This window comes from Ursus arctos, unplaced genomic scaffold (assembly GCF_023065955.2).
Source record: "Ursus arctos isolate Adak ecotype North America unplaced genomic scaffold, UrsArc2.0 scaffold_18, whole genome shotgun sequence".
In the NCBI taxonomy this organism is placed as follows: Eukaryota; Metazoa; Chordata; class Mammalia; order Carnivora; family Ursidae; genus Ursus; species Ursus arctos.
In genome coordinates, this window is record NW_026622852.1 from 39,199,654 (window position 1) to 39,222,789 (window position 23,136).

Sequence of the window (23,136 nt, forward strand, 5' to 3'; positions counted from 1 at the left end):
ATCCCGGAATGCCGGGATCACGCCCTGAGCCGAAGGCAGACGCTTTAACGACTGCGCTACCCAGGCGCCCCTGAACTTACTTCTAAGCCACCCCACACTGCACACTAAACAGTAAATCACTGTAATACGAGTATGTATTGTAGCTATTTTAAGGCAAAATAAACTTAATTTTACCAGATAATATTCATTGTGTGTCAAAGTTAATTAAACAAAACCAGAACATATTTCAGAAAGCAATAACCTTTTAAAATGGAGAAAAGGGTCACACGACATCAACTAACAGTGGGAGAATAGTGAGGATAAACACAAACCAATATCCATCAGATTTGAGAGCTAAATAGGTGGGCATTCTCTTATCCCTAATCAAAGTTAAATAAACCAGAGGATCTAAAGCCATAAATACAGATAGGATTTTTCCTGCCAAGGGTAATAGAACAAAGCAATTCAAACTGTAAATGAAAGAGGAATGTAAGGACCAGGCTCTAGAATGATGTGTCTACCCAAAGTCTAAAGCACCAAGGGTGTTACAGGAAGCCTAATTTGCATACCTAGATCAGAAACTCTGGAAATCCAAGTAGGTGATCGAGAACCCATTTATAAGTGGAATCCTTAGTTCCCATTGAATCAATAGGAAAGTATTTCAACCACACAGATACATTCGCAAACAGAGGCGGGCAGACTATGGCTGCCCCAATCCCTAGAATTAGTGGGCAAGCCAGAATTCTCCAAGGTAGAAGAGAGTTCACAGGCGCACACTCACATCTCAAGTGCTGATTCAGAGAAAGACTGGCCTAAGGGCAAAAAGCATGATGGCACACAAGTCATCCTAGAGCCCATCCTTTGGGGAAACCTAATATAAAATCTGCTTAGTGGGAAGTGCCTTCAAATGTTCAGGCATCTCTGAGAATGCCTGGAAGAGTTTCCCTACTTAGAAGGAAAAGTTCCTTCTGTTTCGGGGGTATGCAGTAAGGTGAACTATTATTTGGGACTCAGTGACTACAAACTGCTGGCAGCAATCACAGAATGAGCAGAGTTACCCAGATTTCCATACATCATGGTAGGATCAGGAGCTTCCTTCCTTCCCAAGAGCACCACCCATCTGAAGGCATCCATATGTGAGCTGGCGTATGAAAACTAAACCAGTCTTTATGGGAGTGAAGGCAAGATGCTGGAGTAATCTTATATTGTTAGTCATGCCAAAGTCCCATTAGTGATTCCAATAAAGTTTATCCCAACAAGTCAGACTTAGGAGGAAACAGCCAACTCATCGTTCCATGAAGTCATAATCAAGACTATGATATGCCCAGTAGACAGCTGACATAGTTCTTTGTCCCCATAAACATTGCTAAAGCATATGCCTTGAAAACCTTCACCTTCCAATGATAGTAACAGTCACCAATTTTGGCCAACACGGGCTTTGTAAGACATTTCTCCCCATCCATCCTAGTCCTCAACTGGCCATATCTAGTTTTGAACTTAAGTTTGCTTCATTCTTATTCTCTCTCCTGTACCTTCAGCTTTGTTCTTTCCTCCATTCCCAGCCCTCAGAATAAAAACATACTGTAATTCTTATTTTTAAAAGAAAACAGAAAAATATTCCCTTGACCCCAACTACTACTTCTTCCTTTCCCCCATTTTGTTCCCCCCACCACCCTCTCTAAGGCCAAGAACACTGATTGTGTTCATTGCTTTTGCATCCTTCTATGATGTGCCAGGGTTTCTGCCCTCACCAAATTTTGAGAAAAGAACACTTTCCTCTAAATAAGGACATTTCTCTGTCCTTATCTTACTTGACCCTTTAGTGGCATTTTACATTGTTAATCACTGTCTTTTGAAACTGGCCCTACTCATGACACCATACTTCCCTGATTCTTAAACAACTTTCTGACAGCTCTTTCTCAGCTATCTTTGCAAGATCCTCTTCTTCTGCCAATCTGGAAATGTTGGTGCACCTCTGAGTTCTTTCTTTAGCCCTTTTCTATTCTCCTTCTGCTCACTCTTCTTAGATGACCTTATTCATACCAATGAATCTCACAGACATTTGCAGGCGGATGTCTCTTAACTATGCATCCTCATTCCAGAACATTCTCCCACACTCCAACTGACCTATATATAATTTAAGGGCCTCAAATTTTAAAATATTCCAGACCCACTTATTATTTTCCTACCTTGAACATGCCACTAAATCCTGTTGATGATACTTTCCAATAGATTCTAATCCATTCTCTCTCCTCTAGTGCCCACTGTCACTTACTTAGCTGAGGTCATCTCCCCAGGACAATTTCAAGACTCTCCATCACTAATCTTACTGCCCTTCTCTGCCCCTCTCCAACTTAATCTGACATAGTGATCTATCTGAAAAGCCTGTGGAAATCCTTTCGATTGTTAAGAACTGGAAGGGAGGAGACAAACTTAGATTCATCTGCATACTTCACAAGACCTCCCATATTCTGGCCTCTGCTTCATGTATGAGCAAGTCTTCCATTATTTACCAATCAAACTACTTGAAATTCCTAGAACACACCATATTATTTTAAGCCTTTTCATATCTATTTTCATGGATAATGAAAAATGCCCTCTTCCACTACCGATACACAAAGTAAACTTCTCTTTATCTTTCATTATCAAGTCTCCGAAGTCTCCTTCTTAGTCACACACACAGACATCACTGCCAGAAGAGAGTTGGTGTAGCCTCATATATGCCGTCATCTCTGCACCTTGCACATAAGAGATAACAGTCATCACGAAACTATTTATGACACAGCTGCTGGACTTTGTGCTCCTTGAGGACACAGTCAGCACCATAATCATCTTGTTATACTAATGCCCAGTCTGCCTGACACACAGTCCTCAATAAAGGCTTGTTGAGTAAGAAGAGAAAAAAGTGAATGAAGACACATGGCCATGAGAAATGAAGAATGAACTAAAAAACTGGTCTACGCCAAAGTGCAAAGTATTTAAATACAACTTAACTGTATTTCCTAGCCAGTGGATCTCATTCATTCATTCATTCACTCACGCAACAAATACTTATTGAGCACCCACATCACATGAAAGGCCATACCACACAAGAAACAAAGTGCTGGTAACACAGTCTTCTCCGCTTTCTCAAATCACTGCAAACCCCAACAATACAAGAGCCTTCCTGGTCAATCCCACACATTCCCAATGGTCACTAGGAAGACAAAGAAAAAACATACACAAATTGGTAGAAAGATGACCCTAAGCATTATACTTAAACTTCTTAACACATCCCTAAGCTCATTCCTTCTTCCTTAACACACTCACCTGCTTTTTTCATCATGAATTTGGAGTTCACCATTGTCTGTATAAACGTCTATGTTACAAAATTCCATATTATGCCAATTCTATTGACAAAAGTTACAGCCTCAACATGAAAAACATTCCGAAATAATCTGACTTTATCCAATAGTACCTCCAGACAGGTACAAAGACAAATCAACATGAATAAAAATTTGCACTGGTCTAAGGTGACAGATCTTCGTATCACATAAACAAATACATTTTCTATGAAAAATAAAGCTTTAACAGACCTAAAAGAAAACATAATAGAACATTTATGTAATTTAGAGAAAGGGAAGGCTATTTTAGCATAATGCCAAAGCAAAAACCATAGAAGACTGATAGAGGTGACTATCTAAACATTAAAAACTTCATTAAAAAAAAAAAGGAAATGCACACTGGAAAATGTTTTACATCACATGAAAGCCATTACTATCTTAAAAGTTTTAAAAGAATTATATACGAATACAGTTTAAACAAATAAAAATAAACCTACAAATAACTATCCTAATAGAAAAACAATTGATAAACATGAATGAAAATTTATAAGAGAAATACAAATGGTCCATGAGCATAAGAAAAAGTTATAATTCACCTTTCAAAGACATGGTCAAAAATACTCAATGTTAATAAAGTATGGCACTTTCAAATACTGTGATCACAAGTTTCATTACAGAACAATCATCCTGATTCTTCAGGAGGACTCTAGCAATGTCTATCAAAAACCAAACAAGCATACTCTTTGACCTAGCCATTCTGCCTCAAGATATTTATCCTGGAGAAATAATCAGTGGCCTAATGCTAAGACGACTCTATGAGGACATCTATTACAACACTGTTTGTAACAGAGAAATTGAAAGCAACCTTAACGTTCCAAGGAAGGGGATCATTTAAATAAAAAATGTATCTGAAGGATGACATGTGTCCTACAATTAAGAAGTCCCACTTTAGACTTCCTTGCCAGGAATACTAAGGACAAAATACCCTCAATATCCTCCCAGTACAAAATCATCTCAAACTGCTGAGTATTTGTATACCTATGCACAACATACACACATACACCCACACCTGCCTCATAAATGCCTAGCCAAGCTGGCCAAAAAGGTAGCGAAGCCCTCTTGGAAGGGCAAAATGTGTTAAGTAAGTCAAGGTGAAAGAGCACTGAACCTAGAAACCAGTTACATCCCCATCCCAGGTGACTTCTAATTTTGACTTTCACAGGCAGAAAGCAAGTGAAAAGGGGCAAATCAAAGACCTCTGTAAAAACTTGGGACATCCCACTCACAACAGGTGATTCAGGAAAAAAAAAAAATACTGACCCATATCACATAGGAAGCACGTGAGGAAACAGGACTGTCTCAGACTTGAGTATAAGTAGGAAAGAGTCTCCCCTGAGAATTTACAACCAGATACCTGCCCCTAACAGACTGGGGAGGAATGAATTCACACAATCTGTGTAGTCGCTCAAAAGATCTCAAGCTGAACATTTAAACTGACGTGGACAGGACCCCATGGGGCCCTCAAGGCATCCAGTGGAAGCAAATGCAAGATTTCTCTGAACTGATTCACGTTGAGTTCTCAAAGAAGTCCCAAAGAAAAAGTTCTTAGAAACGTGAGATCACATTAAAAAAAAAAAAAAAAAAAAAAAGCAAAACACATGAGGAAGCAAGCCAACACATACAAGAATCATTAAAAACAACAAATTGCAGAGTCGGACCTACAGAATCTACAGATAATGGAATTACCTGATACAGCCTATAAAATAAAACTGTTTATAGGCGCCTGGGTGGCTCAGTCGGTTAAGTGTCTGCCTTTGGCTCAGGTCATGATCCCGGGGTCCTGGGATCCAGTCCCACACTGGGCTCCCTGCTCCGAGGAGAGTCTGTTTCTCCCTCTGCCCCCCACCCCCGCTCGCTGCTCGTGCGTGTGCACACGCGCTCTCTCTCTCAAATAAATAAAATCTTTAAAAAAACAAAAAATGTTTATATGTTTCACAATCAAAGGGAATATATGAAAGGTGTGATAGACCAAGAACTGACCATGCAGCTCTGAAAAAAACCCAGTTTCTAGAAATGAAAAACACAGTATTTCAAATTAGCATCTCAACGGGTAAATTAAATAACAGATTAAGTGCAACCCATGGGAAAATTAGCAAATAGGACCACTGCTACAAAGAAATAACACAGAATGGAAGCCGGAGACAAAGAGATGAAGATTTGAAAGTGAGGTCAGAGGTAGGAATGATAGTGAGAGTCTCATCAACATAAAGGGAGATCCAGAATCAGAAAGCCAACACCAGTCAAGTGTTATTCAAAGAAATAATGGACAAAAATGCCCTACACTTGGTGACACATGCGAATTCTCAGATTCAAGAAACAGCAAAATCAAAAGGAAATCTACGCCAAAACAAATACAGCATATATTGATGCAAAAATGTTTGATATGAGGGTGCCTGGGTGGCTGAGTGGGTTAAGTGTCTGCCTTTGGCTGGGATCATGATCTTAGGGTCCTGGGATGGAGCCCTCAGTGGGCTCCCTGCTCAGAGGGGCGTCTGCTTCTCCCTCTCCTTCCGTCCCTCCCCCCTGCTCATGTGCTCACTCTCTCTCTCAAATAAATACAATTAAAAAATACATATTTGATATATTCCTAAGTTAAAAAAAAAGTCTATTATGCTCTAGGGTCATTTTTATAAGAAGTGTGGGTTTATAGACATGTGTACATACTTAGAACTGGTTTTTAAAATGGTTAGCGTGTGTTTAAGTGGAAAACTTTGTCAATTTTTGATTTGTGCTTTTTAATCTTTTCCAGGGATCCTGAATCATGTATGTATCACTTTTATAATAAGTTACTAAAACTTTTTAAAACAATGCTGAACATCTATATTCGAGTATATGGAGAAACATATCAAAATGTCAATAGCTAGTATTTCAGCTTATAAGAATTTGAATTTTTACCTGTAGTTTCTCTAATCGATGATTAAACAATTATATGTATAAATACAGATAAATTTTATGTACAAATACAGAAGGAAAGAGTTGGTATTTTGAAACATTAACCGTGGCTTTACAAAAATGCCAAGTTACTACATGATCTATAATTTTTATATTTTACAAACCTTCATTTATTATTTTATTGTTAATATCATTTACAGTTTATACATTTCTATTTGTTGTTTCAAAATTCAGAAAAAAATAACATATGTATATGGATGTATAGGTGAGTCAGTTGGTCTTCGAATTCTGGGTAGGATCTTGTGCAAGAAAACCCCATTTTAAAATTATCAAAATTGAGAACAAATATGAAAACAGTTACATACGATCTTTTCAGAGACTTACACGTTAAAAGTTGAAAGCACACAACAAAAATAGGTACAGATCTCACAAGCGATCTGCAGGAGGATAACAGGCAGAAATAACAGAAAGCTAGCAGTGGCTGTCCCTGGTGGTGCAGTTTCCTTCTTGCATTAATATCAGGGGAGAGAGAGAACAAGAGGGCTAGTCAGGGTTTCTCAGTGTTGACACACATCTGGCCCCAATTTTGAGTCTTGGGAATCAGAGCAGTGCAAACAAGAGAACCGGGAAAATAAGACAGGAACTAAAACCACCTATCTTAAAACACATTAAAATTTAGAATTATTGGCACTTAGAGGGGGAAAGTCAACATTGACTAGGGCCTTTCAACATAAGGAGGAAAGACCAATGCGACTAAGGAAAAGGGGCAAAGCTAATAATGCGTGGCGGCTGCCATTTCTCTTTAAATGACGTCGAAATCCACATCAGATACATGATTTGTGTGTTGGCATAGAGTATCTTCAACCGAAAAACCAGATTTTAATCTCTATGTATTCAGGAATAAAAATTCAGACTACAGGCAACATACTTTCATGAGACTTTCAATATGCATTATTCTTAGCAAATGACAGGAAAACCTCACATTGCCTGGCTGAGTTCACACAAAATGTCACGACTCCCCCTCTCTTTCTACAAGCAGATTCCCTAACCAAAGGACAGGAATACAAAGTCTCAGAACACAACTTTTAACTTATTCTATCCAGTCTTCCTCTGATCTCTAAAGGAGTGAATCTGCAGTGCTTTCCACATTCACAGCAGACCTGATGTATAAACATCGAATCATCAAAGACAGTTCAAGAGAGCACTTTGCTTCCAGAAACGTTACAAGCAAAAACTAAAAGCTTCTACACCTGCAAATAATAAACTTCAAAGGCAAGCCCAAACTAGCCTGGCATTTATCACTAGTGTGCATAAGTATATGTGTGTATACTCAATCGATAAACTATAGTTTACCTAGTCTTCCTCAGCCCTGGATTCTTGCATAGTGTCCTAAAACTTTTAAGTGTGCTGTTCATAAAATTAATAGCATCTCCCAAATGGAAGGAAATTTCTAGTCTAGTTCTACCTCTTACCCAATGCTTTAATCTTGTCTATATTCTCCAGGAGCTGCTGGAAACTACCAACGATGGGAAGCTCACTACCTTCCAAGGCCAGCCATGAAGTCCTCAAGCAGGTTGCCTACTCGAAATTCTCTTAGATGTAGTTCAAGTCATCCTGACTGAGAAGCCCATCCACGGGACCCACCTGCTCTCCTGTAATTAAATTGAACCTCATCCTTCAAACACTTGAAGGTGTAGCAGGCAGATGAACGTAGCGGTCAGGTCACCCGCCTCTTTCTTTTCTTCATTTCTCACAATGCATTTCACGCATCCTTCAGAGAACTTTCCACTCGCCACTCAGCTATTCTCAAAGGGTGACAGCTAAAACACCTGACAATACAGAACCCTTGCTGGATGGTTGTGCCCAAGCCAAAAGATGGCGAAACCAATCTCTCATCTGCACTCATGTTAATCGTCATCTAGGAGGTGTACAGAGAACACACTGCAACGAAAGAAAGTCTACAATTCGGTGTAACAGCCATTTCAAATGGACCCTGCTTCAAAAAATGCTACTACCATGAAGCGGAGAATTATAAAAATTAAAGCTCTGAAATCCACTGTTTCTCAAAGCAAATGTGGTCCGCCAATAGAGTGTGCTTAAAAATGCAAAGTCCTGGATCCTTCCCAGGTTGCATGAATCAGAACCTGTGTGAGAGGGCCTGGGACTTTGAGTTTTAAATATTCTCTGGTGATTCTGATGCAAAGTAACAGGTGCGCACCAGTGCCCTACCCCATGATTGCTAAGCTGCTGTTGCTTGACCACACACGTCTCCCTCGCCCTCTCCCTCCATCTCCTGGCAGTCTACAAAGGCAGAAACGAAATGACCAGTACAATCTAACTTGGTTTCAACTGATGGCTCAACTAGGATTAGAACCAAATAATGGTAATCATTTCTTTTGGTTCCAGTCCAAGCTTGTCCCTAAAAGGAGAACAGCTATCCAGGATGTAGTAGGAGAAGGAGGAGAGGGGCCGAGTACGAGATGGGGCTAAATCTGGGGAAAGAGCCGAAAGCAATTATTCACACTTGATCCTTGGAGGTAAGTGGTAAAAAGCTGAGAAACCGTTCCATGCAGAGGAACCTGCCAAAAGAGGAGAGAAGGAAGGAAATGCCAAGCAACATAGAAGGGGAATTCCTGTGACTGTACGGGACACGCCAGTAGGATTCAGCCCGGGGCTTCATGAAGGTTCTGTTGTTCCACGCTTAGAATGTTGTCAAGTTCTCCTGTCGTCAAACGAAGCTTTATGTGATTTAGAAAACATTCTTCCCCAGGTGAGCACACTCAAAATCAAAGTCTGCATTCGCTGCAACAAGAACCAAAATCCGAGAGTCACTTTCATATGCAGAGATGAGGATCAAAGTTATTTCCTCAAATATCAAGGAGAAATCCTGACCCTGAACACAAACTGTGCCCATCACAATTCTTTCTGTTGTTTTAGGTCCTAGTTTTTCAAACTACACTTCATTCTCCTGCCAAATACAGATGCAAACTGCAGACAAAACATCTTACCACAAAACTCAATGTGAAAATGCCCGGGACCAACAAATCCACAATAAAGGGGGCTAAAGTCCAAACCCGGAATGGTAAATGTAATAACGATGACCCTTACCATGTGGTAAAAGATGAATCCAATTAATGTTACCTTAAAAAGAATTTCAGTAACTCCTCTCTTTCCTGTTATAACTGCCCATGATAGGCCTCAAAAGCCAGCAGTTTGGTGGAGACATTTTCTGACCAATGCACTACTTCACCCTGTGTGAACCCTACGAACCAAGCATTAGTGGATTCCATAATCTGTCAAACATTTACAATTACAAGGGGATCAATAAAAAAGGAATTGTCATATGGTTGCTTTCTAGATTGTTCCAATTCCAAAGTAACAAAGGAAAGGAAAAAAACAAACAGTGACTCAAAAAATGACATTCTGTTAAATCATGAAACTGGAAGGGAACTTAAGGATTATCTAGTAAATCCCTCCGCCCTCCATTCCCTCCTCCAAACAACTCAGTCATCGAGCAAATCATTATCAAGGGCAATTTCAACATATTCAAAAGTCTGACCTCTCTGCCTAGTCCCTCATGACCCAGAATCATCCCGGGACACTTCAAAATCCCCCTTTCTAACTGGAACTGGACATCCACACAGCTGTTCTCACTCACATACAATATATCTGCCCTTGGATGTCAAGTTCCCAGCTTCCCGTCCCTCCATGCCCCCAGCTCAACAGCCCTGTCCAATCCAAATGCCACGGTCCACCCCCCGAGCTCTCCACACACTAGCCTGCTACCTCTCAGGCTCCTTTCTGCCCTTTAACACCCCAATTCTGATTACACTCCAAACTGCCTGTTCTGCTCCCATTCACAGCCTCCAGGGGTCCCGTGGAGAAAACTAAAGGACAGAATGAAGATGTCACTGCTAATCAATGTATTCTAATCTCAGCAGAGCCTACAACAGCAGCCGTTAATGCTGTCACTTCTCTCTGCTCTCTTCCATTTCTCATGGTATTTCTTCTAAGCCTTTAATCCTTTCAAACAAACTCCATAACTTTCACATCCATCATGGAGAAATCAGTAGGCATCAGGCAAGTACCCCCTTTAAGTTCTGCCCTTCCCCTCCTGCTCTCCCCTACTGCCCATCACCTGAATAATCTGGAACATTTTTTCACATACCTTCTCTGGCGCACCCACCACACACAGCCTAGACGACGCCTCTCGACCCTGGATGCACACTAGAATCAGTAGGAGCTTCCCTGTTACGAGCTGAACTGTGTCCCCAAAGATAAATTATGTTGAAGTCCCGACCCCTAGTACCTCAAAATCTGCCCTTATTTGGACATAGGGTCCTTAACGAGGTAATTAAGTTAAAATGAGGTCATCAGGGTGCACCCTATTCCAATATGTCAAGTGTCCTTACAAGAAAAGGAAATTTGGACGTGTACACGCAGAGGAAAGACATGAAGATACAGGGAGAGGATCGTCTGCAAGTCAAGAAGAGAGGCCTCAGAAGAACCAACCCTCCAACACTTTGATCCTGGGACTTCTAGACTCCACAACTGTGAGAAAAGTTTCCATTGTTTAAGCCACCCAGTCTGCTGTATTTTGTTATGGCAGCCCTAGCAAACTCATACACTTCCCATGCCCTCCTTACTCTCTCCGACTTCTCCATGTTGGTGAATGTTTGGTGATTCCATTATTACTCCTCATCGTCCTAAATATCTTTCACCTCTGCCTCCTTCCCTCCAAACTCACTATCACTGCCTTAATTCAGGCTCACATTATCCCCCCTAGGATATTCCAGTCGCTTCCACTTCCCATTTCTCTTGGCTGTGTGGAGAACCATCTTCCTGAAAGAGCAATCTACCAGGCCAATGCTGTTTCAAGCCCTCCCACAGTTCCCTACTCCCTCAAGTCAGACCTCCTGGAGAAGAGCATACAGGGTCTTCCAGCTACTTCCTGCTTCAGCCATAACCTCCCTTGCTCCTTAAGCTCCCTCACTTTGGATCCACCTAGAACTTCCCTAACACATAATGCTGATCCCTGCAACTGCCTGTACACATTCACTTGGCTCAAGGGGAATAGCCTCCCTTGTCCAAACTCTATGCCTGGCAAACACCTACGTCATCCTTCCGGTCTCAGCCTCAGAATCACTTCTCAATGAAACCTTTTATGAACCTCCTCCCCACCCAGATTAATTACTACCTGTTCTTTGCTGCCTCTGAAACTTCTACAATACTTCACATTACACCGTGACCATACTTTGGCAGGTGTCACTAACACAAATACCCATAGAACCAACCAGGTATCATAAATCAATGAAGTATCTAACAGAAACATGTCTTAAATGTGCATGATACAGGAACCATGCTTGTACTAGAACCAATCATAATGACTGCTCGCGGTCTTACCTTTTAAAACCATGAACTAAATAAAATGCATAAGGAGCCAAGTTCATTTAGCCAAAGGCACACAATGTCAGGGCCTTCATTTCTCTTCCTTCTACTTCTTGAGATGGAAAAAGCTACAGACCATGCCTGTGGGTATTTTCACAGCCTGACTACCTACGGTTCATAGTCTGGTCCATGTTCACTCTGCCCTCAATGGGACTGACGCTTAAAGCACACTTCACTGATTACAAGGAAAGGATGCAGTGTTGAGCTGAACTCACTGTTACTCAATGTTTACCAAAAATATTTTGTGAAAAATAACATTCCCAGGCACTATCTTGAAAGGTACCGAGCCCACTGTTCCACAAGGAATGTGGAAGGTCTATCCTTGGACACAGCCACACCAGCAAAGAGCTACTTGTCTGAACTATCTTGCTTTGACTTCCATTGAATTGCCTTTCTGAGATAAGCTTTGGCATTACACCCTTGACCCATATTGAGCAACACTATTTTTTTAACCCCACTGTTATATTCATTATAAACATTGGGCTTGGAGACATTGTTAATTATACTAACGTATCTGTTTCAAGAACTATAGATAAAATCTTCTCTCCTCCCAGCACCATGAAGAGTTGCATCCTCTCCTTAGTCCTGATGCTCACAGGTTGTCCAGATCATACAGCTGATCATGTCCCCTCTCCATGTCACCTACTAGGAAAAAGAGTGAAATGTGCGGTCCTTTCCTAATACATGGGTGGGACCCCTCAAGGGGCCCTCCATCTTGGTCTTTGCTTGAATTCGCACTCTCTTTTTCTCTCTGCATTTCCTCCCTGTGCATATTAAACTTTTTTCTTCAGGAGGGAAATACACAAGTAACTAACACAGTATTCTCAGTTAGTTCCCACCTCTACAGTTTGTCAGTTTTTTAAAAACAAGGCCTACCTTTCTCACTCATTTTGTATCTCCAGAGTCTAATAAGCAATCATTTATTGTCAAATTGAATTACATCACCTGTGATTACTTCCAGTTATGGATGAAATGGTAAACCACCTCCTTCTTAAGGAAGGTCGTTTAATTTCCCCAGAAAAATAACAGTGGCCTCTGTCCTTAATACCAATGGCATCTAGAAGGCATTATGAGGACTAGTTTCAGAAAAACACAGTAAACAAGTACAGGTATAAACACTACATAATTTTTAGTTATTTGCTATCCGTTTTTAGAATATTTGTTCCGTTTGCTAGTAGTTAACCAATTCTTTTGTAGAAGCCCATTAATCAGGAATATTCCACAATCGGTTGATACGGTGAATGCAGTTCAAACCAAAATACTTTATGGCATATTAAAATCTGTGCATTCAAAGGGAACAGGACCAAGAGAAACCTCAAGAAAATGTTCTCTGTTAGACTATAAAACTGTAGGGGAGTGAAAATATCACCACAAAGGAGAGAAGTATATCCCCTAGTGAGGTCAGATCAGTTCCACTCAGTGTCATCCAGGACTGATTATTATCAAAGCTGGTCACTCTGATCATTTTCCAAGTTCTACAAATCCACATTTATACAAATTTCAATCTTTAAATTTTTCTGCAATTCAGCTGTTAGTCGTGTGAAGTGTTATCATTGTTTTGGAAAGTAATTTAATCATTTCTCATCACTAGTCATAAAAATCACCCTTACTTTTTGAGGCAGTAAGCCTGTAACTAGGAATCTACTCTAAAGAAATCATCTGAGGGGTCCCTGGGTGGCACAGTCGGTTAAGCCTCCGACTCTTGGTTTATGCTCAGGTCTGATCTCAGGGTCTTGAGATCAAGCCCCGCATGGGGCTCCACGCTCAGCGTGAAATCTGCTTCTTTCCCCTTTTCCTCTGCCCCTCTCCCCTTTGTGCATGTGTGATCTCTCTCTAAAAAAACAAGTGTTAAAAAAAGAAAGAAATCATCTGAAATGCAGAAAAAGTCTTGCACACAAAGGCGCTCACTGAAGTGAGAGGTGGAGCTACTGCTGGAATTAGGGTCACCTCTAATTAGGACGTACTATTAAGACAGAGGATAGTATATGCATTGTACCCAGTAAGATTCTGACCCTATAAAATGTACCAAGAGATTAGGAGGAGACATCTCATAAAAAGTTGACAACCGCTATCTCCTAGTGGTAACTGCAGCTAGTTTTTACCTTCTTTACATTTTTCTTCGATATCTACAATGAACACATATTACTTGCATAATTTTAAAAGATTTTTAGAAAACTTTTTTTTAATATACTTGGAAATCATATGATATTGCTCTCAAATTAGTGGTCCCACTCTTCATTAGTCTCAGAAAATAACATAAGAAGCCTTTGGGTGCCATGTTTTTTAAAATAGCAAAGAAATGAGAAAACTAAACATCCAAAAATAGGTCAATGGTCAAACAAACAACAGTTTGACAACTTAATCTGAATGAATTACTATTAGGTCATTAAAAAATATAATTATTCAGACTATATGGCCACACCTAACAGTAAATAGAAAATGGTCAATAGAGGCACAAAAATAGACACATAGTTCTATAGAATAAAAGAGCCCACAAATAAACCCATGCTTATACAGTCAATGAATCTACAACAAAGGAGGCAAGAATGTACAATGGGGGAAAGATGGTCTCTTCAACAAATGGTATTGGGAAAACTGGACAGCTACATGCAGAAGAATGAAACTGGACCATTTTCTTACAGCATACATAAAATAAACTCAAAATAGGGGCACCTGGGTGGCACAGCGGTTAAGCGTCTGCCTTCGGCTCAGGGCGTGATCCCGGTGTTATGGGATCGAGCCCCACCTCGGGCTCTTCCGCTATGAGCCTGCTTCTTCCTCTCCCACTCCCCCTGCTTGTGTTCCCTCTCTCGCTGGCTGTCTCTCTCTGTCGAATAAATAAATAAAATCTTTAAAAAAAAATAAAATAAAATAAACTCAAAATAAAGACCTAAATGTGAGACCTGAAACCATAAAGTTCCTAGAAGGAAACATGGGCAGTAATCTCTTCAATATCAGTCATAGAAACATTTTTCTAGCTATGTCTCCTGAGGCAGGGGAAACAAAGCAAAATTAAACTACTGAGACTTTATCAAAATAAAAAAGCTTCTGCACAGCAAAGGAAACAACTCCAAACAAAAAGACAACTTACTGAATGGGAGAAGATATTCACTAATGACATATCTGATAAAGGGTTAGTATCCAAACTATATAAAGAACTTATACAACTCAAAACCAAAAAATCAAGTAATCCAATTTAAAAATAGGCAGGAGATATGAATAGACATTTTCCCAAAGAATAAAGATGGGCAACAGACACATGAAAAGATGCTCAACATCACTCATCATCAGGGACATGCAAATCAAAAGTATAATGAAATATCACCTCACACATGTCTGAATGGCTAAAAATAAGAACACAAGAAACAACAGTGTTGGCAAGGCTCTGGAGAAAAAGGAGCCCTCATGCACTGTTGGTGGGAATGCAAACTGCTGCAGCCACTGTGGAAAACAGTATGACGTTCCTCAAAAAAATTAAAAATAGAACTACCCTATGATCCAGTATTTACCCAAAGAAAACAAAACACAAATTCAAAAAGATAGATGCATCCCTATGTTTATTGCAGCATTATTTGCAATAGTTATGATGTGGAAGCAGCTCAAGTGTCCATATATAGATGAATGAATAAAGATGTGATGTACACACACACGGAGTATCACTCAGCCATAAAAAAGAATGAAATCTTGCTATTTGCAAAACATGGATAGACCTAGTGGGTATAATGCTAAGTGAAATAAGTCAGATAGTCACATGATTTCACTTGTATGTGGAATTTAAAAACAAAACAAAGAAAAAGAGACCAAAAAAAACAGACTCTTAAATATAGAGAACTGTTGGTCACCGGAGGGGAGGTAGGTGGGGGGATGGGTGAAATAGGTGAAGGGGATTAAGAGTATACACTTATTGTGATGAACGCCGAGTCATGTAGAGAATTGTTGAATCCCCATATTGTACACCTGAAACTAATATAACACTGTATGTTTATTATATTTGAATTTAAAAAATTAATTAACTTTTTTAAAAAAGAAAATGGTCAGGAGAAACAAAAACACATTTGTTAACTCTAGGTAGAAGCAGACCATAAAATAGACCACAGTGGAAATAGGCCATAAAATTAACATGATTAAATGAAAAATATACTACATTAGGGAAGTGCAAACATGAGTGGGTTTGTTTATTTAAATATTGCCATAATGCAATGGTTTCATAATGTCTGGTTTCGGAAAATTCTTTAGCGTTTTAAGGAATATTCTAATCAGTGTTTTTATATAAAAACATTTCTTAAAGGAGTTGAACAGTTTTAAATACTTTAAGATATGATTACTGAAAAATTTTTATTAGCTGAGTTATTCCACCATCAAAATGCGACAAAAAAGGAAAGGACCTTGGTAAGTAAATGATTAGGTCAGTGCGTTCTCCGTATGAGAATTAGCCTCAAACAGTCCACTAACCTCTGTCATCACAGCAATGGACACGCTTAAACCTTTTTTCCCAAAATTAATGGAATGTTAAGTATGTTTTACAGTAACTATTACAGGAGTAATATATTTAGACATGAAACCTGAGCTGATTCTTGCTCCTAGAGAAGGTATTCTACAAGGTCCCTAATCCCTGAATCAGATAAGAATTTGTGATTTGTGGTCTTCCCCTTCGAGGTGGCGAAATGCTTGATGAGTTGCCAAGACTCCATCTCCCAAGGTCATGGTGACAAAGCCCTGCTTGAGGGCTGACATCCCCTTGAACAAGCAGAGATGCTCAAGTGATGTTCCTAGCCCGGGAGCTTTAGCTTTCTGTCTACACAGCTTCTCTCCTAGAGCTATCAAGAACGCCTTTCCTGAGAACACTAGGCAGTATGAGAACACTCTGCGCCTCTCTCTGGCTTTGCCGGCCTTGAACTTAACCTAACTCCATGACTCCAAACCTTTCTGATTCACTTATTTCCAGCACTAGCCTTAAGCAATACCCGTGCCTATTACCTGCCTGGATTTATGCCCAACCTGGATCCCAAACGCCAACTACATGACCTGCCCCTGCCTTGTCCCAGAGCAGGAGCCCTGAGGTCCTGGCCAGGTTTCCATACAGTATCAGCTTAAAAAGAAGATAATTCAACAGCAAATAAAGGAATATGAGCTGATGAATCAGCACCAAAATACACTACATAAAATACGCACAGCTACCTGAACTTCTTGAATAAATATTATGAATGAGGAATTAGATAAAGCTCAACAAAGCATGCAGCTCGTCTTTTTTTCCCCTCAAGTATATGTTACTCAAAAATAAGAACAAGCGAAATAAAGCACTAAGTAAAATTGTGACTTAAAATTCTGAAATTACCAAAAAAATGTACTTTAATCAACTGATGTAATACATGTGTTAGAAAAATGGAGTCGTCAAGTACTTTTCTTCTGTTCCACATCTTTATCAAATATTTCTTAAACTTGGAATAGTCATTAAAACTGAATTAGTCCTCCATGTGATTCCTTAGCCCTTTAAATCTCTTGGAAATAACATCGCTCATTGCTCAATGGGTTTTTATAAAATGTGGATTATATGTAACTTAGATACTGCACATTTCCTCCAAAGCAAATACTCAGAAAATAAACCAAAAATAATGATTTTTCATCTTCATGGACTCTCAAAGGTTAAAAAAACAAATTTAATTTCAAGTATGGGCAAACTGCAACCCAGGACTGTAAAGCCGTAAGGATCTGCTCGGGAAAGTCCTAATCTTTGCCCACCCGTCCATGTGGCCAAGAGAAGCACCAGCCCTGTTGTCCGATGAGCCTGACCTTAAAATACCCATAAGGACGTAAATACCTGGAGTTCTCCCCGCATTTAGCTTGAGCCTGTCAGACGACATTAGCTCAATGGCATGGGGTCATCAATTCTTCGAACATTAAACAACCAGAGCAAAGTTGAAAATAAAAAGTATAGAGTCACCGAATATAATGAGAATGATTAGTGCAAACTGATTCCAAGTCCTCTATTTTTAATTTTTATCTTGAGTACAGTGGACAATGTTACATTAGTTTCACGTGTACGACATAGTGATTCAACTTCTCTCCAGGTTCTGCTCTGCTCACAAGGGTAGCTACCATCTGGCACCACACAACGCTATTCCAGGATCACTGCCTATATTCCCTGTGCTGACCTTTTATTCCCATGATTTAACTCATTCCATAACTAGAAGCCCGTATTTCCCACTCCCCCCTCTACTCACTTTGCCCCCCCCCACCTCCTTCTCTCTGGCAACCACCCGTTCGTTCTCTGAATTTATAGGTCTGATTCTGCTTTTGTTCGTTTGTTTTTTAGATTCTGCTTCTGAGTGAAATCATACAGTACTTGTCCTTTTCAGTCTGACCAAGCCCTCTATTTTAAGGACCTGAAGGCCTGGAAAGTGTGGGTACGATCAAAGGCCCCACGGAGAGTGGCGGCAAAACTGGCACTTGACTCCTCCTCTCCCATCTGTCTCAGGTAGTGTCAAACTTACTTGATGAATTTCCAGTGTAACGTATTTTCTTTTTTAAAAAAGCTCTTCGCACAGCTTAGAAAAAGGTGAGGGGAGAACCCTAAAAATCCTACTGTAGCAAAATAAGTGGAAAAAAAAAAATCCTCACAGCAATAATTCCCAATTCCATGATTGGAAACAAAAAACAAAAAACACTAAGAAGCTATGAAACTCTCACCTAATCACCTGGTCCTCACTTACCACAACTTAATTTCAGTGTTTTACTTTCTTCTGAATTATGGGTAGTTACTAAATTGGTAACAACCCTATATGAGTATTTTTTTTAACCCAACTGAAACTGCATCTACATATCCAGGCAGAGCTTTACACAGTCCCTAACGCAGAGAAAGCCTTCAATAAATACTAGCTGTTCTTAGCCATACACAAAATTGCTCTAACATAAAACGGCTTCAACATACACCTACACCTATCTCCCCAAAATATGCTTTCTATTCCTACCTGAACTTTATTAAGTTGGGGGTGAGGGGGGGAGTCACAAAGAGGAAGGCCCGTTAAGTATCACAAAAAATTGCCGACTCACCAGACCAAAAGGCCCGCCTTCTATCCATCATTCACTTCTAGTATTCTATTTCGCGTCTATGACTCAATTCTTCCATGACTCTACAGTCCCATGTGTGCACAGCCCACCTCAGCCCTGCAGAGTTAACCCCTTCTCATCCTGCAGATCTAATCAAATGTCACTTCCCCAGGGAAATCCTGATTCACCCCAAAGTCAGATAAGGTTCCCCATTTAATCTCTTTTGAAAGCCCTTGTTCTTTTTCCCTTCTAATAGTCAGCGTATTTTGTAAGTATATATTTGAGTGATCATTTGGTCAATATCCCCCTTCCCACTAGACTCCATGCTTCATGCCTCCAGTGGTAAGGACTGCTTTATGCGCTGCTCTATTCCCAGCTACCAGCACAGGAGCCGGTATTGTACATAAGAAGACATGCTGAATAGTAAATGGCCCTAATTCCACATAGAACAGCAACAGACCCGATCACTGTTTTCAAAATTTCTGAGTTATGACTAGCACTTTTTAATGAAAATGAACAGACCATAATAGAAAACAGAGGAACAAAAAGTGTTATAGTTTTCTGTTTTAGTTAAGCTTCATGAAACTTGTTTTATTCACGTACATAACCATTGCTAACCCTGGGGCATAGTCAAAGAAACGTTGAAAGCCACTAAACCCGATGTCCCAATACAACTCCTCCCAGCTTCCCATTAAAATGCTCAAGAAGGCGCACAAAATGGCAAAATCAGCAACAGCACTAGACAGAGGGGGGAAAGCCAAAATCAAGCCATTATTTCCACTACACTCCGAAAGATGGATATGCAGCACATTCTTGGACCACATAAATCTGTAAGATGCACACTGCATCTTTTGAACTTCAACAAGACAGACGCTCTGATGAATGTAGGAAAAATCCTGAGTCTAACTCAGGAATGCAGAAGATGCCATTGGCCGGATAAATATGAAGACATTCCCCAACTACACAGGAGACACCTTTCAAGGCAGCTAAAGCAAGGGGCCTAATGGCCCTGAGAGCTAATGATGGTCAAAACAGACACATACAAAAATATAGTGGCAGATTTTATTACAGAATAGAAGACAAAAATCTGAAGTCTATACTTACAATTTCGGAGGTGAAACTTACAAAATTTATGTATTAAATGTATAATGGAAATTGGGAAGGGGAAAGAAGGCAAGAATAATTAAGGCATTCTAAATTCTTTGCTGTGCAGAGGAGTGGGATCAAAGTAATTTAGTTCTTTGACTCTGAGAACCAGAGAAACCCCGGTTTAAAACGGAATATATTTGGAAAACAGAGACAATCACTTGTAAAATTGAAAACTAGACTGGGCCAGTTCAAAATACTATGGATGTACAAACAAACAATACACACAGAGAGAAAATAAAGGCAAGAAGCATAATACTAGATTGAACCATACAAAACCTGCCATTTTTACAGGTCAAGAGCAATCAACTACCAACAATTTCACACGACTGAACCTACCAACAATGAAAATAGTGTGCCAAACATTTTTAAACCATTAATTCACGATTTGTGTGTGTGTGTGTGTGTGTGTGTGTGGTTGCTTTACAAATAGAAATCTGTAGGCTTAAAGACATTATGTAATTTATGTAAGCCCACGTGGCTAAATATCGGTGGAAAAAGGCAAGCCAGTACTTTTTGCTCAAGGCTATGGTACCTTCCATAACAAAGAGAAAACTTAAGGGTAAGAATTAGGTTCAAATATGTTGGTTATAACAATAAATGTAAACACCATGCGTTTCCTATAAGAAGTATGTTAAAACAAAATCCAACTAAACGTTGTTTACAGGCAAAAATACATTAAGTAAAATCACACCGAAAGTTTAAAATCAGAAAGGATTGAGTGAAGTCTTTTCAGACAAAGACAAACAAGAAGACTGGCTATATTAATCTCAGGGAAAAAGCAGGGCGTGGTTCCAAAAGCACAGAGGATTATTTTACATTAATAAACATATAATAAAGGCCCAACAGGAATCTTTATTCAATATTATGCTAACACACAGAAAGTGCTATAAAGAAATTGACAAAAGCCCATTTGTAGATAGAGACTAAAGGACCATGAGTCAGCTCCAGCACAGAACCAGGGCAAAGAAAATGTGAATATTATTAGAGTGGCTGAATTAATCAACCTATCTGTACTTGTCACATAGAGAAAATCCTGCTCTTTTCAAACATCACAACACAAAACCCTCAACTGACCACAAAGAGAAACTGTACAAACCTCACTTAGTTACCATGATAAATGTAGCTTATGCAAAAGTTTACATGTATGCAATATAGCAATAATCAGCCACGTCACACTGAACCACCGGTAGCACTCCCGACGGAGTCAGGTATTAACAAGAATGTTTACTTTGCCTGTATTGTTTTACACTTTCACAGCATTTTTCTTAGCACAAAACAGAATTTAAGCTAGGTCCATTAAAAACATTGCTGCCTTTAGATTGAAAATTCCTCCTCCCTCAATGACAGGCAAAATTAGCAAAAATATTGCTGATAATTCAAAATTGTTGAAATTAAGTACTATGTATCAAAAATGTGAAAGCTGATCAATCTTCACCCTCACGCAATTTCATCACTTAAAACAAATGACCTAATTTCAACTCCTGAAGTGAGGCTCAGATTTTTGATTTCCCTAATATTTTCCCAATCAAATCACCCCTTCCTTTTCTCTATCAAGGTCTCTTTTCCTCTTCCATCCTCACCTCCCAGTTTCACTTAACTAATTCAACTCATCTTTCCAACCTCTGTATAAATACCACTTTCTTAGAGAAACTCTTCCCACCCTCCCAAAGCTGGTCTCCCCGCAACACTCTTCCAGGACACCAGGCTTTTCTCAATCATTCCAACCACACTGTCAGTTACTTGTTCAAGGCTGCCTCCTTCACTAGACTGTAAATCCCAAGTACTCAAGACCACAGGTTATGGACTAGAACGTGCTCTGTATATTAATTTTTAATTAAAAAAATGTCCATTCAAAAGACCTTTTCCTCAGAAAATCTGAGTCCTACTGTGTGCAAGGGACCGTATTAAGCATTGGGAAAATGGCAGGAACTTTAAGAAAAATTTTAAAAACCACTTTCCCTTATTTAAGAAGTCAAAAGAAAATACAGTGGAGGAAAGAAAAAAAAAAAACCCATCAGGTATGTCGGATAAATGGGAAAGGTCATATAATTTTAAATGCAGTCATTAGGGCAGGCTGTACTAAAAAGGTGGCATTTGAGACCTGAAAATGGAAAGAGAGCAAACATACAAATACCAGGGAACAGAGAACTCCAGGCAGAAGCCACAGTCCGAGGCAAAGGCCTGGAAACCGCAGTCCACTGTGGAGATAAGCTCACCCATGGAGACTACTGAGAGGAAGGCTGGAGCTCTGAGAACACCAGCACCTAAAGATGGCAGAGAAGCACACACCCTTTAAAAAAAAAAAGAGAGAAAAGCAAGCAGAGATGGGAAATAATTAAACATGATACATATGAAACATGGTGACTACCATGTCATCACTGGAAATTAAAAATTTAAGATTTTAACAGCATGCATACTTAGGGCATAACACGGAATGCTAACTATTTGGTAGATCAAATATTTGAAAAACCCTAAGAAATTATCCCAAAATGGAATGAGGAAGTTATTCTCAAGGGGTAGCACTAGGACTGAGTCTCCTGTACTTTCCAAATTCTAAAATGACCACATACTGTTTTTACTATCAAATGGAAAAGAGTGGAATTTTAAAGAATCATACTGGCCTAGAGAGAAAATGACTAAGAACAATTTATCTTTGTTCTAGCTCACATGCAGGAAGCCATGCCAATATAATTATACAAAATAGAAATATTCTGTTAATTAGAAAAGGTTTTTGTGTGGGTTTTTTTTTTTTAAACCAAGTAAACAGCAACGTTATATACTGTATCCTACTTTTACTTTAATCAGGCAATGGAAGCTTACATGTACTAGACCAGATTTTATAAATTCCCATGACAAACCTGTGGGGGCTTCTACAGCTGGTCTTTAGGCTAGTGGGGTTTGCAGAGTTGTGCTGAGTTTCTCAGCCTGTCTTTTGCTGTAGCAATGACAGTAATAGGACTCTCACTGCTGTCGTCATGCAGTAAATTAAAAAAACTATATTTTGCAATTCCTCTCAGACCCCAAACCACCACTAGTCTTCTAATTAGTTTCAGAATTGTCCTTTCCTTTGCTGAAATGATTTGTTTCAGGAGCTTTTATGCCCCCAAAGGAACATCAAGGTGGAACTCCATCTGCTGTATCATCCCAGGACCACCTCATCAAGAGAAGCCACTGTGGGTGCTCAGTGAATGTGTGATAGCCTGTAAGACTATTTCGATCACCTGCTAGAAAGAAAAAT

The 23,136-nt window shown here is 39.6% G+C and overlaps 1 protein-coding gene across 13 annotated transcripts in view; it reads right to left on the bottom strand.

Annotated features, from left to right (window-relative positions):
* The window catches only part of LPAR1 (lysophosphatidic acid receptor 1), a 128,071-nt gene that overhangs the window by 95,227 nt on the left and 9,708 nt on the right, over nucleotides 1-23,136 (bottom strand). For 4 of the 13 annotated variants that reach the window (XM_048223068.2, XM_048223066.2, XM_048223057.2 and 1 more), the window contains exon 2: nucleotides 8,900-9,056. The exons of 8 other annotated variants lie outside the window; for them this stretch is intronic. The gene's annotated coding sequence lies outside the window, so the exon portion shown is untranslated. Of the gene's footprint in view, nucleotides 1-8,899; nucleotides 13,963-23,136 lie in introns of those variants that run through there. One more of the 13 variants, XM_044386732.3, reaches the window with a different exon arrangement.